We start from the raw sequence: 4,684 nt of genomic DNA, 5'->3' as shown, positions 1-4,684 counted from the left end.
GGCTGCCCAGGGAGGGGGTAGAGTCCTCATCCCTGGAGGTATTTAAAAGGAGGTGCTTAGGGCCATGGTTTAGTGGTGGGATGGCAGGGTTAGGTTAAAGGTTGGACTCGATGATCTTAAAGGTCTTTTCCAACCAAAGTGATTCTATGATTCTACTCTGCCACAAACTGTTTCCTTTTGTGCCAGACGTGTTCTCTGGTTTAGGCTATAGAAAGCAATTCATCTGCTGAATTTCCTCATTACAGAGATTCAAATGGGGCCAGGACGCACGTTACTGAGCAGCACCATAGACCGCAGCATGAGCTTTGGCACTTATTACCTCCTGGAACCATGTCCAGGTGGGGAAGTGCCCTCAGGCACAGGGTGGGCGCTGCCAGGGAGGCACCTCCAGCAGTTGTCGAGCCCGGGCCATGGCTGGCACCCACCCTGATCTTCTTATGGAACTCTGAACTCCTGTGCTCCTGTTTAGAATCATGGAATCATTTAGGTTGGAAAAGCCCTTTAAGATCACCAAACCCAACCATTCCCCTAACCCTGCCATCCCACCACTAAACCCGGGCCCTAAGCACCTTGGATGCCTGGCTTTTAAATACCCCCAGGGATGGGGACTCGACCCCTGCCCTGGGCAGCCCCTTCCAGGGCTTGACAGCCCTTGCGGGGAAGCAATTTTTCCCAATGTCCAACCTAAACCTGCCCTGGCACAACTTGTGGACATTTCCCCTTGTCCCATTGCCCGTTCCCTGGGAGCAGAGACCAAACCCCCGGCCAGCTCCCCTCTCCTGTCAGGCAGTTGTAGGGAGCGATAAGGGCTCCCCTCAGCCTCCTCTTCTCCAGGATGAACACCCCCAGCTCCCCCAGACATTCCCCAGCAGCCTTGGCCTCCAGACCCCTCCCCAGCTTCCTTGCCCTTCTCTGGACACGCTCCAGCCCCTCTGTGTCATTCTGGGAGTGAGGGGCCCAACCCTGACTCCCGAACACTGGCCACACCAGTCCTGATACAAGCCAGAGTGCTGGTGGCCCTCTTGGCCACCTGGGCACACTGCTGGCTCCTATTCAGCTGCCTGTCGACCAACACCCCCGGGTCCTTTTCCACCAGGCAGCTTTCCAGCCACTCTTCCCCATGCCTGTAACATTGTGTGAGGTTGTTGTGACCCCAGGACAGGACCCAGCCCTTGACCTTGTTGACCCTCACCCAACTGGCCAGGTCCCTCTGCAGAGCCCTCCTCCCCCCAAGCAGATCCACACTCCCGCCCATCTCAGTGTCACCTGCAAACTGGCTGAGGGTGCCCTCGATCCCCCTGTCCAGATCATGGGTAAAGATGTTAAACAGAGCTGGCCCCAGCACTGAGCCCTGGGGGACACCGCTTGTGACCGGCCACCAACTGGATTCAATTCCCTTCACCACAACTCTCTGGGCTCAGCCACCCAGACAGTTTTTTACCCAGTGAAGAGTGTGCCTGTCCAAGCCATGAGCCTCCAGCTTCTCTAGGAGAATGGGAGTTTCTCCCAGTCATACGTGAACCTGGACAACAACAGTTTGTAAACACCTGATGCACCTTGATTCGTTAATGTTTGCAAAGGTCACAGTGTGTACTGAAAAGCAAAAAAATCCTAAAATCTCACTTAAGTTTTACTATATAGCTTATTTCCTCTGCTATATGATTAAAATAACTTCCTCTAGTCACCTTTCCAAGGAGGAGACATGCAAACAAGTTTCAGCTTTAGGAAAAGTGACTTTAACCCTCAGGTCTATGCAGCATTTAGGCACTGGTCCTTCTGACCTGGGTTTGCTTCTTTCCATCTGTACAAATCCAGAGGGGCTTTTCCCACCTCCTGCTGATGGTGGTTGAGGCGTGAGGCTTAAACACAGCAGCTGGTTTTGGCCATCAAATGCAAGGCAAGACTTCATGTTGTACTTCCAAATGCCAGCCAGCTAGTTCCTCACCTAGTCAGAGACCGAGACAATTCTTTAAGGGCAGCATGTTAGCCTCAAGAAGCTGCTTTAATTTATCCTAATTATTATTTACCAATCTGATATTATGCATCTTCCATGGCAGGGGGGGGATCAGCTGCGAAGCTTTAGGGTGTGAGAGGATGCGCTGTACAACAGGCTGCAATGAATAAATGCAATCACCTACAGTATCTGGAAGGATAAACCAATGCTCCCAGAAGTGGCACTGTACAGTTATTTATACGTAAGAACTGGCTCACCGCTGCCTCTGTAAAATGGCTCCCCATTCCAGACATACACGCACGTATCAGTGGCTCTGCCGAGGTGTGGTTGCTTTGCTATGCTTTTCTTTCACTTAAAAACATTTGTAAGCATGAATCTGGGGGAAAAAAACCCCCACATTTTAATTACCTGTTCCAGTTAGCTTTTCCAGGTTTGTCCCCACTGCCTGCAGCCCTGTTTTGCAGCATGCTGCCTGCTGCAACATGGACAGGGCTCCCCTCTGGTAGCTCGTGCGCAACCTACATGGCAGGACCCTGGCGGTGGCAGGACCCTGGCGATGGGCAGCATTGCTCCGGCACAGAGCCACAAGCCTCAGTCCTAGCCCAGCACACGGCTCCAGATCAGCAAGGGAAGGAAAGCCAAGACAGCCAGACCCCACATCCCAGGCTTTGGTGGCTAGCAAGCTGGGCTGACAGACCAGAGCCATGAAATGTGGCTGGCTGGCTGCTTTTTCAAAGTGGGTGATAAGCACCACTGGCCAGCATAGACCTTTGGTGGTGTAACACTAGTTTATTAGGAATTACTCTTCTTCTCAGGCTTCCCTTTAAGAAGACCTTCAAACCCTGGGCTTGTTTTGGACATCATTAAGCAATGGGCCACACCTGCACATGTTACCTGGAGGCTCATCACTGCCTCTGCCTCCCTCCTGGCTTCTCATGTTCAGACCCATTGCCCCATCATGGAATCATAGAATCACTAAGGTTGGAAAAGACCCCCAAGATCATCAAGTCCAACTGTCAATCCAACACCCCCACGCCTACTAAACCATGTCCTGAAGTGCCATGTCTACATGTTTTTTGAACGCCTCCAGGGATGGTGACTCCTCCACCTCTCTGGGAAGCCCGTTCCAATGCTTGACCACTCTCAGTAAAGAAATTTTTCCTAATGTCCAATCAAAACCTCCCTTGATGCAACTTGAGGCCATTTCCCCTCGTCCTACTGCCTGCTACTTGGGAGAAGTGACGAACACCCACCTGGCTACGAGCTCCTTTCAGGCAGTTGTAGGGAGCAATAAGGTCTCCCCTCAGCCTCCTCTTCCCCTCTGTCAGAGACAGGCTCTTCTCCTTCTGCATTTGAAAAGATGGGCAGTCCTGGGCGAGGCTGTGTCTGGAAGCCAAATCAAGCCTGTTTTGCACATGTGCTCTGGGAAGTGGCCACACAGCCTCTCTGACGGTCACTGGGGGGAAGTTTGGGCTACCAAAGAGCTGAGCTGCCCCTCTGCCCTGGCCCTTCATGGAGACCAACCTGCTCCTCACGCCAGAGAGGGGAGCCGCGGGGACGGGCCAGAGAGGATGAGCGCGCAGCATTCCCTTCAATTATTCATACGCAGAGCTGGATAGCATGCAATTTCCTCCGCTGAGACGTAGGAAACGCATCGAGGCTGACACCACAGCTCCGGTGAAATGTGTCACAGGAACTGTAATGCCGGAGTGGTTTATATCTTGCCATAATGATGCAGTAAATTACTTAGAAGACTGTCTGAGAGTTAGCAAGATGAAAGGTCTTTCCTGCAAGACCTTTGAGGCCAATAGCTTCGTGCCCACTTCCAGCTGCAAGAGCAGCGGCCAGGCTGCGGGTGACGTGGCCCAAGGCTGTCCCTGTCCCACCGTGGTGACAGGGCAGGAGCAGGAGACTCAGGGTGACGGCATGAGCTTTGGACAGGCGGAGCTAACTGTTCCCCTGCAGCTGGTCTGGTATTTTGGTTTGTAGACCAGAAATCAAGCCCAAATGTTCAGTGGGTCTGAATGGTGTACTTTATAGATTGGGCATATGCAACCCTCCCTGCTTCCTCCTGGGCAGGAGAGATGTTTTGCTCCAGGCATCCAATGCATTAAAAAGCTGCATCACACTACTGATTTTGTGCACATCAGCTGAGGATGCACACTGTCTAGAGATTAGTTTTCAAAGAACACTAATTTTATGGTCTTGATTATTTACATTGCTCCTAAACACACCTGAAAATACAATTATTTGGTATCTCCACATATCACTGCAGGGCAGCAGAGATTCACTGTATACAATGGACTCCAGAGTTATTCTGGTAACAGAGGAGAGACTTGAGGTCTGCTGCTCTGGACTGACGAACCTTCCCTGTTACCAGATGTGCTGTGCATGAATCTAATTCATTCCAAGTCGGTGCTGACTAGACAAAAATTGCAGGGTAGATCCCAAGTATTTCATTCATTTTTGTCTATTTTCATTTACTTCTCTTACAAAAGGCTTGTTTTTTTTTTCACTTGGGCTTTTTTTTTTTAAATAAGCTGCCCTTGTTTTGCCCTGGCAGCCCACCCACAGTGGTCCAGCCTCCATGCCCATCACCGGCCCGGCACTCCTGACACTCCTCCAGGTCCTCCCAGGGCTGGAAACCTTCCTCCTCCTCCTCCTCCTCCTCCTGCTGCCAGACAAACTCCCTGCAGCCGCCGTCACAGGACCGGCTGGCCCGCCTCCTCT

This window comes from Egretta garzetta, unplaced genomic scaffold, assembly GCF_000687185.1.
Source record: "Egretta garzetta isolate BGI_Z169 unplaced genomic scaffold, ASM68718v1 scaffold71, whole genome shotgun sequence".
NCBI lineage: Eukaryota > Metazoa > Chordata > Aves > Pelecaniformes > Ardeidae > Egretta > Egretta garzetta.
The sequence above is the reverse complement of the archived record's forward strand: the minus strand, read 5'-3'. Positions refer to the sequence as shown.